The sequence below is a fragment of the Lissotriton helveticus genome, chromosome 1_1 (genome assembly GCF_964261635.1).
Source record: "Lissotriton helveticus chromosome 1_1, aLisHel1.1, whole genome shotgun sequence".
Lineage (NCBI taxonomy): Eukaryota > Metazoa > Chordata > Amphibia > Caudata > Salamandridae > Lissotriton > Lissotriton helveticus.
Window position 1 is genome coordinate 433,977,669 of NC_136057.1, and position 11,062 is coordinate 433,988,730.

General features: G+C 60.5%; 3 pseudogenes; all 3 read right to left on the reverse strand.

Annotated features, from left to right (window-relative positions):
* Window positions 1-1,781: 1,781 nt before the first annotated feature.
* LOC144778714 (28S ribosomal RNA) lies at window positions 1,782-2,917 on the reverse strand (annotated as a pseudogene).
* Window positions 2,918-3,367: 450 nt separating this feature from the next.
* LOC144779849 (5.8S ribosomal RNA) lies at window positions 3,368-3,508 on the reverse strand (annotated as a pseudogene).
* A 937-nt stretch (window positions 3,509-4,445) lies between these two features.
* LOC144781531 (18S ribosomal RNA) lies at window positions 4,446-6,226 on the reverse strand (annotated as a pseudogene).
* Window positions 6,227-11,062: the final 4,836 nt, after the last annotated feature.

The following is an 11,062-nucleotide window of genomic DNA, read 5'->3' on the forward strand; positions in this document are numbered from 1 at the left end:
CTAGGGAGAGCCTCCCTGGGCCCCCGTCCCCAGCACCCGGACCCTCAGCTGGCTTGCAGGACGGGGAGACTCCCTCGCCCCAAGGCCTGCCAGACGGAACTCAAGCCCCGGGCCCGGTCCCAGCTTCTGAACCCTAGCCAGGCCGGGGAGAGCCTCCACGGGCCCCGATGGAGCCACCGTCACCAGCGCCAGGACCCTCAGCTGGCTTGCAGGACAGGGGGCTTGTGCACCCCAGGGCCTGCTGAACGGAGCTCAAGCCCCGGGCCTGGTCCCTGCTTCTGAACCCAGCCAGGCTGGGGAGAGTATCCCCGGGCCCCGATGGACCCAGGTCCTCAGCACCCGGAACCTTGCCTGGCTTGCAGGACTGAGGGGCTCCTGCACCCCAGAGCCTGCAGTATGGAGCTCAAGCCCCGGCCCAGTCCCTACTTCCAAACCCAGCCAGGCCGGAAAGTGCCTTCCCGGGCACCAATGGACCCAGGTCCCCAGCACCCAGACCCTCGGCTGGCTTGCAGGACAAGGGGGTTCCCGCACCCCAGGGCTTGCCGGATGGAGCAAAGCCCCAGACTTGGTCCGCGCTTCTGAACGTAGCCAGACCGGGGAGAGCCTCCCTTGGTCCGATCGACCCAGGTCCCTAGCACCTGGACCCTCAGCTGGCTTGGAGTACTAGGGGGCTCCCACACCACAGGGCCTGCCGGACGAGCTGAAGCCCTGGGCCTGGTCCCTGCTTCCGAACCCAGCCAGGCAGGGGAGACACTCCCCAGGCCCTGATGGACCCACGTGACCAGCACCCGGATCCTCGGCTGGCTTGCAGAACCAGGGGGCTCCCACACCCTAGGGCCCACCGGACGAAGCTCAAACCCCGGGCCCTGTGACTGCTACCGAACCCAGCCAGGCCGGGGAGAGCCTCCCAGGCCCTGGTGGACCTCCATGGATGGCGTGGGACATCTGCAAGTCGCTGGCAACCCAGTCCGGGTCCAGGTGTCCCCTGCTCAGGGCTCCAGCTCCGGCTCGGACCCCCTTTCAGGCAGGGCTGGCCTCCTGCTGCTCCTTGCCCCTGAGACAGAGGGGAGCTAGGCAGTCCTCCCCGCTATGCAGCAGCCCTGCCCCAGATACTGACTGTCACCCCCACACCCAGACCCTTATTCAGGGTGCTGCCTCAGGCGGGTGTGCCTTCCACCTTTCCGGAGCCCGGGGGGCAGGAACCAAGGATGGTTACGCTCAGGCCACGTCCTCTACCCCGCTGACCTGCCCAAGGGGGCCCATTTTCCTTGACTATTAAGCCCTCACATAGTGGGGGCTTACAGAACCCTGGGGAAGAACAAAAGTTGGAAGTAGCAGGGCCATCTGGTCACCTGGCCCGCAGGGTCATCTGGTCACCCAGCCCGTAGGGCCATCTGTTCATGCAGCCAGGTGACAGCTGGACCTTGCGGTCCGATGACAGCGAGGGTGGCTAGGTGCTACGAGGCCGCTGCTTGGGATGCTGCTTCCCCGGAGCTGCTCGCCACCCTGCTCAACTTGCGTGGGAGCAGTGGGAAGGGGGGCCCGGCCAGTCCAGGCCATATGGTCACCCTGCTGACCCGCAAGGGATGGTGGCCCCCGTCCCCATACCCCAGTGGGGCAAGGAGGGGAGGGGCGGCCCTTGTGCTGGAGGGCATGTGGTGGAGGCGGCCTCCTTCAGGTCCACATTACCCCCTCCGCATCCCTCCCGCCGCCCGGTGGCAGAGGGACCCACACTCAGGTAAGGTGGGGGATGGTGTCTGCGGGTGCCCACAGATGGAGAGACAAAAGCTTGGCTCAGAGGATGACTTATAATAGATCGAAGTTAGGTAGCTGCACTGCTAATTACGAATCCCTGACCGAGAATCAAGTTGTCTACGAATGATTTAGCATCGGGTGCCTCACAAACATGCGGTGCACTAAGGGCAATGGAGGTGGCGCCTTCCGCCCGCGCTCCGGTCCCCAAGCAAGCTGCTCTACGTACCGCTCCCCCACCCCCCGCAGAGAGGTCGGCTTTCCCAGGCCAACAAAGGCTCAAAGGCACTGCAATATCGTTACGGTTTAGGGGGGATTCTGACTTAGATACATTCAGTCATAATTCCACAGATGGTAGCTTTGCCCCATTGGCTCCTCAGCCAAGCACATACACCAAATGTCTGAACCTGTGGTTCCTCTCGTACTAAGCAGGCTTACTATTGCAACAACACATCATCAGTAGGGTAAAACTAACTGTCTCACGATGGTCTAAACCCAGCTCACATTCCCTATTAGTGGGTGAACTAACCAATGCTTGGTGAATTCTGCTTCACAATGATAGGAAGAGCCGACATTCAAGGATCAAAAAGCGACGCCGCTATGAACGCTTGGCTGCCACAAGCCAGTTATCCCTGTGGTAACTTTTCTTGACATCTCCTGCTTGAAACCCAAAAAGTCAGAAGGATCGTGAGGCCCCGCTTTCACGATCTGTATTCATACTGAAAATCGGGATCAAGCAAGCTTTTGCCCTTCTGCTCTGCGGGAGGGTTCTGTCCTCCCTGAGCTCGCCTTAGGACACCTGCGTTATTGTTTGACAGGTGTACCGCTCCAGTCAAACTCCCCACCTGCCACTATACCCGGAGCGGGTCACACCTTCCCAAGCAACCCGACTCCAAGAAGACCCAATCCCGGCACAGGGGCCGCTACCGGCCTAATACCGTCCCCGGGGTGAGCCTCGATCAGAAGGACTTGGGCCCCCTGAGCGACACCGGGGAGTCGGTCTTCTGTACGCCCCATTTCCCATGCCCACAGCTGGGCGGGGATTTGGTGCTGGGCTCTTCCCTCTTCACTCGCTGTTACTGGGGGAATCCTGGTTAGTTTCTTTTCCTCTGCTTAGTAATATGCTTAAATTTAGCGGGTCGCCATGTCTGATGATCTGAGGTCGTAGTGAAAAAAACGCTGAAGCATTGGGGGAGCCGGGGAAGGCCGGCCCCTGCCAGACCAGGGGCCTGGCATCCCGGCAACGCGATCTCTTTCCCTGGATCAGATCTGGAGGGGATTTGTCTTCCCCGGGAAGCCGGCTGCCAAGGTGGGTGCCCGAGGCATGTGTGTGCGGGCAGCCTGTGGGACACCACAGACAGCCATGCATGGCATGCAGCCAGGTGGCCCAGGACGGACCTGAGTGGTGGTCCGGTTGCTGGACCCCCTTCCCCGCCCAGGTGGGGAAGCGGGGCTAGGCGCAACTGCAGCGTACCTCCATGACAGGACCCGGTGAAGGACCCTGCCACGGGCGATCGGGGGGTCTGACCTTGTGGGAGGCTAAAGGGAAATGGAGCTAACCCTGTGATGGCCTCAGCCAGGTACCGGTGAGGCCCCAGGGCGATTGACGATTGAGTGACCCTCAGACAGACGAAGCCCTGGGAGGAACCAAGGCCGCAAGTGTCAATGATCAATGTGTCCTGCAATTCACACTAATTCTCGCAGCTAGCTGCGGTCTTCATCAATGTGCCAGCCAAGCGATCCACTGCTAAGAGTCACAGGCAACTTTTCAAAAATGTTCGCCCACCTGTGGGCGCAGGAGAGGTGGGAGGAAGGTGACGCCGTCTGTCCACCGCCCGTACAGAGAGATGGCCCGGGTGCCCCATTCAAGACTTCCCCTCTGGAAGCGCTCAGCCTGGGAGTCCCCCCACCCACCCGCAGGCAAGGGTGGCTCCCGGAGGGACTGTAGCAGGCAGCCACTCTGCTGCTGGTCCCTCAAAGAGTAACCGAGAGGGACCGTGTGAGTCTTCAAACCCCTCCACCTCGGTTGAACCGGGTACCTAGCAACGAGGGAGGGTTGCCCCACCTGCACATCAGCCGCCCATCACCTCATGGCCCGAGCTGTCCCGGCGGGCTGGCGAGTAACCCACCCCACCCTTGCCCAGATCGGAGGCGCCGGAAGGGAAGAGCCAGGCCGACCCCCACGTGCCATGCCTCTCACCGAGAGGAGCCGGGGTCCCCTCAAAGGCCCTCAACTCCTTCTCTTCCAGGCTACCCTGCAGCATGAGAAGGGCTGCTCCTCAGTCACCCGAAGCCCGGTCGGGCCTGGATTCAGGAGCTGGATGGCCCAGGCAGTGGCAAGGCCTTTTGAGGGGGGTCGTACCAGCCCAGAGAGGCACTGCCATTCGGTTTCCCCCCACCGCGAGGGTCGTGCCGGGTGAGCATCAGTTCTGTCACGGGAGGGTGTACCGCTGTGCCCCTCCAGAGAGGGACAGGGGAAGGGGACCGCCCCCGGCCCCAATACCTCACGTGTTGGTCAGGTCCTTCCCGGTGGAAGAAGCCCGCCGAAGGCCCGGTCCTCACCCTAGCACCCCATGCGTCTAAGGACCGCTCCACCGGCCGGGGCGGACCAGGGCAGGGTCGGGCCCTGTGCTTGCAGGAGGCGGCTGAGGGCTTCGGGCTGGAGCAGTCGGTCGCTTGGGCCGCTTCGCCGTTAATGATCCTTCTGCAGGTTCACCTACAGAAACCTTGTTACAACGTTTTCTTTCTCTAGATAGTCAAGTTTGATTGTCTTCTTGGCGCTCCACCAGGGCCGTTGCCAACCCCGGCGGGGCCGATCTAAGGATCTTACTAAACCATCCAATCGGTAGTAGCGACAGGCGATGTGTACAAAGGGCAGGGACTTAATCAACGTGAGCTTATGACGCGCACTTACTGGAAATTCCTCGTTCATGGGAAAAAATTCCAATCCCTATCATGAATGGGGTTCAGCGGGTTAACCGCACCTGTCGGCGAAGGGTAGACATATGCTGATCCATTCAGTGTAGCCCGTGTGCAGACCCGGACATCTAAGGGCATCAAGACCTGTTATTGCTCGATCTCGGGTGGCTGAACGCCACTTGTCCCTCTAAGAAGTTGGACGGCGACCACTGGGAGTCATATAACTAATTCGTTATCGAAATTAACCAGACAAATCGCTCCACCAACTAAGAACGGCCATGTGCCACCACCCTCAGAATGGAGAAAGAACTATCAATCTGTCAATCCTTTCTGTGTCCGGGCTGGGTGAGGTTTCCAGGGTGGAGTCAAATTAAGCCACAGGCTCCACTCCTGGTGGTGCCCTTCCGTCAATTCCTTTAAGTTTCAGCTTTGCAACCATACTCCCCCCGGAACCCAAAGACTTTGGTTTCCATGAAGCTGCTCGGCGGGTCATGGGAATAACGCCCCGGATCGCTAATCGGCATCGTTTATGGTCGGAACTACGACGGTATCTTATCATCTTCTAACCTCCGACTTTCGTTCTTGATTAAGGTAAACATTCTTGGCAAATACTTTTGCTTTGGTTCGTCTTGTGCCAGTCCAAGAATTTCACCTCTAGCGGCACAATACAAATGCCCCCGGCCATCCCTCTTAATCATGGCCCCAGTTCTAAAAACCAACAAAATAAAACCGGAGTCCTATTCCATTATTCCTAGCTGAAGTATTCAGGCAACTGGCCTGCATTGAACACTCTAATTTTTTCAAAGTAAACACTTCGGACCCCCAGGACACTCAGTCAAGAGCGTAAAGGGGGCACCAAGAGGCAGGGGCTGGGACAGGCGGTAGCTCGCCTTGCGGCGGACCACCTGCTCAATCCCAAAATACAACTGTGAGCTTTTTAACTGCAGCAACCTTAATATATGCTAGTGGACCTGGAATTACAGTGGCTGCTAGCACTAGACTTGCCCTCCAATGGATTCTCGTCAAAGGATTTAAAGTGTACTCATTGCAAATTCAGGGCCTCCAAAGAGTACTGTATTGTTATTTTTCTTCACTATCTCCCCTAGTCAGGAGTGGGTAATTTGTGCGCCTGCTGCCTTCCTTGGATGTGGTAGCCGTTTCTCAGGCTCCCTCTCTGGAATCGAACCCTGAATCCTCCTTACCTGTGGTCACCATGGTAGGCTCAGAAAGTACCATCGAAAGTTGATAGGACAGACATCCGAATGTATCATCGCAGACACTGGGAGGTGCGATCGGCCCAAGGTTATCTAGAGTCACCAAAGTGGCCGGGCGAGCCCGGATTGGTCTTGGTCTGATAAATGCACGCATCCCGGGAGGTCGACATGTATTAGCTCTAGAATTACCACAGTTATCCAAGTATCAGATGGAGCAATCAAAGGAACAGTAACTGATTTAATGAGCCACTTGCAATTTCACTGTACCGGCTGTGTGTACTTACACGTGCATGGCTTAATCTTTGAAACAAGCATATGCTACTGGCAGGATCAACCAAGTAGCCGCACCTGCTGATGGAGTGGGGTTTGGGAGCTGCGTGCCCATCTCCCCAACTGGCAACCTTTGCACACCCCTCCCTCTCAGGCGCTTGCTAGGGGAAGGAGCGAGTCTGGGCCAGAGGGCTTGCTAGAGGGGTGGAGAGGTGCAGTCGGATGTGCCTGGCAGGCCCAGCCATCTCCGCCGGAAGGTAGAGGCAGCCGAGGAGCAGCCTGAGTGAGACACAGGGGTGCCGAAGCCTGGCGGCGGTGGCACCCCTCTGAACGGTCATTCCAAGCTGCTACCAAAATGGGCTGGGCGGAGAGGGGTGACAGCATGGCACAGGGGCCTATGGACCTGCTGGGTGGCAGCATCCGGGACCTGGCACTACCGACCCCTTCCGCTTGGGTCAGATCACAGGGGAGCGCGAGCTGTAGGGGCCACTCTGCCTTCGCTCTGCTGGGTAAGGGGAACGGCCTCCTGCCAGGCAGCAGGCCCTCGAGTCGGATGTCCATGAGGGGTGGGAGCTCTTTGCTTGAAACAACAGCTGAGGCTAGTCAACAGTCAATCCCTAAACGGACAGAGCATGCCCAATCGAACAGAGTATGTCTGGGGCCTCCCCTGGCAGGCAGCCCTGCACGGGGGGGATGACACCTTCACATCCCAGCCCGCTCCCGGGGCGAGCAGGCTCGAAGGAAAGGCCCATTGGGAAGGGTTGAGAGGCAGGCGCAGAAGTGGGCCACTGGGGGCCCCAGAGGGTAGGCACAGGTTCTGTTTTCTCCTGTCTCAGAATTGCCGGACCTCATGGAGGTCTGACTGACCATCTTCCAAGTAATCTGGAGGAAAAATACCCTCCTTTTTTGTAATTCCTGCGCATCGGGTGACGGAGGGGACCCAAGGCGCGAACGTGCCCGAGCACCTGGAGCCCTTGCTGGGATCAGGGAGGCAAATGAGCTCTCATCGGGACTTCCAGGGAAGCCCGGCCATCTGGTCGCCCCATTGGAAAGCATTGCACGTGACCAGATGGCCCAGGGGATAGGTGCAAGCAGATGGCCGAGAGGAAAGGCACGACCACATGGCCGGGCTCGAAGGGCAGCCTTCTGGTCGTTCTGTGCCCTAACAAAAGGGCAAGCGGGTGCTGGGGCATGGGGGGCCGGAGGGCCGGGCCCCAGCTGGGCCTCAGCCATGCGGCTGTGAGGGAAAGCTGACGGACCCTCCAACCCGGGGCCCGTGGACTCCTTGCCAAGCAGGCAAAGCGGGCGAGGTCTGCATGGGACCGACGGACCCCCGTCCTGAACCTTTGGCTTGAGTGGCAGGCCAGAGGACGCTCAACCCGGGGCCCTGTGGGCCCAGAGTCGCAGGGGAAGCCTCCCCAGGCCCGCGGGATCCCATCCCGGGATTCCTGCCGCACAGCAACTCCTGAAATCCGCCAAGCAGGTGGAAGCTCACCAGGCACAACAAAACCCTATCTCGGGCCTCTGGCATAGAGGCAGGCCGAGGGATGGGGCCGAGGGCTGGGGCATCCGACCCAGGGCCCAGCGGAGCCCCTGAACCAAACCGGGACTCCCAGGCCCAAAGGCGCAGGGAAAGCCTCCCCGGGCACATGTGACTCCGTCCCGGGCACCCAGCAGGCCCGAGGACGGAGCATGAGGTGGGGAGGCCGCCCTCCCCAGGCCCTCAGGGGTTCCGGCCAGAGCTCCTGAACCCAGACAAGCAGGGAGAGGATCCTTTGGCACGAGGGAACCCCATCTCGAGCTCCTGGCAGAGCGGCAGGCAGGGAGACAGGGCCCAGGGCTGGATCACCCGACCCAGGGCCCGGCGGAGCCCCTGTACCCAACCGGGCCTCCCAGGCCCATAAGTGCAGGAGAAGCCTCTCCGGGCACGCGGGACCCCATCCCACGCACCCTGCAACGCGACAGGCCTGAGGACGGCTAGAGCTCCTGAACCCAGCCAAGCAGGGGGAGGCTCCCTGGGCACGACAGAACCCCGTCTTGGGCCTTTGGCAGAGCGGCAGGCCGGGGGACGGGCCCAGGGCTAGAGCAACCGACCCGGGGCCAGGTGGGACCCCTGGACCAAGCCAGTGCTCCTAGGCCCAGAGGCGCAAGGAAAGCCTCCAATAGCATGCGGGACCCCGTCCTGGGCACTCTGCCATGCGGCAGGCCCGAGGACGGAGCCTGAGGTGGGGAGGCTGTCCTACCCGGGGCCCTCAGGGGTCCCGGCCGGAGCTCCTGACCCAGCCAAGCAGGGGGAGGCTCCCCGGGCATGATGGGACTCCATCTCAGGCCTTTGGCAGAGCAGAAGGCCAGGGGATGGGGCCCAGGGCTGGAGCATCCGACCCATGGCCCTGTGGGGCCCCTGGACCCAAGCCGGGGCTCCCTGACCCAGATCTGCATGCGGGACCCAGTCCCAGGCACCCTGCAACGCGGCAGGCCCGAGGAAGGAGCCCAGGGTGGGGAGGCCACCCTCCACGGGGCCCTCAGGGGCCCCAGCCAGAGCTCCTGAACCCAGCCAAGCAGGGGGAGGCTCCATGTGCATGACGTAACCCCGTCTTGTGCCCTTGGCCACCAGGCACCTTGACAGGCGGGTGAAGCAGGAGGGAGTCCTGCCCAGGCCCGACGGACCCCCGTCCTGGGACTATGGCAGAGCAAGGGAATGGAGCCCGGTCCCAGCTGGAGTCCCTGGCTGTCACGCGCAGGGGAGGCCACTGCAAGGCCCGCGCCCTGTCATGTGGCAGGCTGAGGACGGAGCCCAGGTGGGGAGGGAACCCTCCACCCCAGGGCCACCAAGGGCCCCTGCCAGAGCTCCTGAACCCAAGGCGAGCTGGGGAATGCCTGACGGGCCCCGGGCCCATGGCAGAACAGAGGATGGTGCCCAGTGTAGGGAGTGCCCAGCCAGAGCTCTCGGGCCTGGATGCCCAAGGGAGCACTGCCCATGCCCGATGGCGCCTGTCCCAGGCACTTTGCCACGCGGTGGGCCAGAGGACGGAGCCCCAGATGGGGGGATTTGCCCAGCCCTAGCCCATCTGGTAGCTGTCTGAGAGCCCCCAGCCCGCGAAGGGTTCCGGCATACCCTGTCCCTAGTAATCCGGAGGAAAGTACCCCCTTTTCTGGTCACCTGTGCACACTGAGTGACAGAGTAGACCTAAGGCGTGGATTCACCCGACCTCCTGGAACCCTGGCTGGGATCAGAGAGGCAAACAAGCCCTCATCGGGAATTCCAGGACAGCCCTACCATCTGGTCGCCCCATTGGAAAGCATTGCACGCAACCAGATGACCGAGGGGAAAGGCGCGACCAGTGGCCGGACCCGAAGGATGCCCATCAGCCCTCCCTGCGCCTTAAAGGAAGGGCTCCCACCTGCCCATGGAGGGCTCCGGGGCTCTGCTTCCCTGGGGGCTCATCAGAGCCCTTAGCTGGGTCTCAGGCACTGGGCAGGAGGGGGGCCCCCAACAGAACTGTAACCCAGGGTGCTCAGGCACCTTGGGAGGCAGGGGAAGCGATGGGCACCCAGACCCTCGGCTGGTCTCAGAACATGGGCTCCCCACTCCAGGGCCCACCCAGGGAACCCCGGAACCCGTCCCCGCTTCTGAACTCCGCCAGGCCGGGGAGGGGGAGCCTCTCTGGGCACAAGTGAAACCCGTCCCAGGCAGACAGACCCTCGGTAGGACGCAGGCTGGGGGCTCCTGCACCAATGACCCCGGGTCGGGTTCCTGCTTCTCTACTCGGCCAGGCCAGGGAGGGGTAAGCCTCCCAGGCACCAAGGACACCTGTACCAGGCAGTCGGACCCTCGGTAGGCCGCAGGCTGGGGGTTCCCCCACCAATATCCCTCAGTGTGCATGGTTGTGTGTGTACCAGCATGTCTCTTAGGCTGCGACCCCTTTTGTGTGTGAACATTGGTTTTGGGAAGTGTGTGTTCCCGCTGTTCTGCTTGACAGTGTCTTCTTCAGCCCAGCAGTTCATTGGCTGTTTATGGGGTTATGGAGGGGAAGAGAACCAGGTTGCTTTCGAAGTCCGAGTGTGTCATGCTGTCCGATGTAGTCCTAACCTCCTCGAGCGTCCTTGACCCTCAAAGCATGGCCGGAGATGGGATCGCAGCCTGCCGACCCTCTAGCATCTGCTCCTTTGGAAGGGTTATAAACATGGCTCCCGGTTTTCCTTTTAAACTGATTTTTACATATAAATACAACAAGTTTTCCTATGTCTGTATTTATATGTAAAAATGGGAAAATAGTATCACATTTTGACGCGCTGCTGTACTCCAGCAGAATTGCCTCGCCATGCCCTCTTGCTGATTCTAGGGCTGTAGCTGCCTTCAGGAACGTGAAACACCAGCTTCAGTATTGCTGGAAATTCGAGAGTCTACAGACCCAACACTGATTGGCCAGCTGAAACTAAACAAGCCTAGTAATCTATGCAGCACCACCCCCTTCTCTATGTAGCAATGGGTAGCGCATAGAGCTGAGCATGAGGCACATAGATTTGAGTGTATTCACAAGGGCTACTTCTAAATAATTCACTCTGGCGCTGCGGTTGTTTGTCTTGTTTAGCTCGTCGGATTGTGTTGTGTGCAGCACCCCTCCCTCCGTCTCATCCTCACAATGCCTGCTACTCCTGTTCATTGTTTTTGTGCCCAGTAAGTGCCTGTACAATGGGGGGTCGTGGCAGGAGGACGGTGCCCTGAGCTCCCGCCTGGATGATCTGCGGCTGCCAGCGCAAGGAGACCTGCATTGTTCTCAGCCCCCCACCTCCACGAGATGAATCACTCTCTAGCCCCCCTCCCTTCCCTTGGCTCTCACTCTTTCGCAGACACGCCTGGGGTGGACAGGAGGGAGTGGGCAGCGTAGAGAAAAACCCAATCCTTG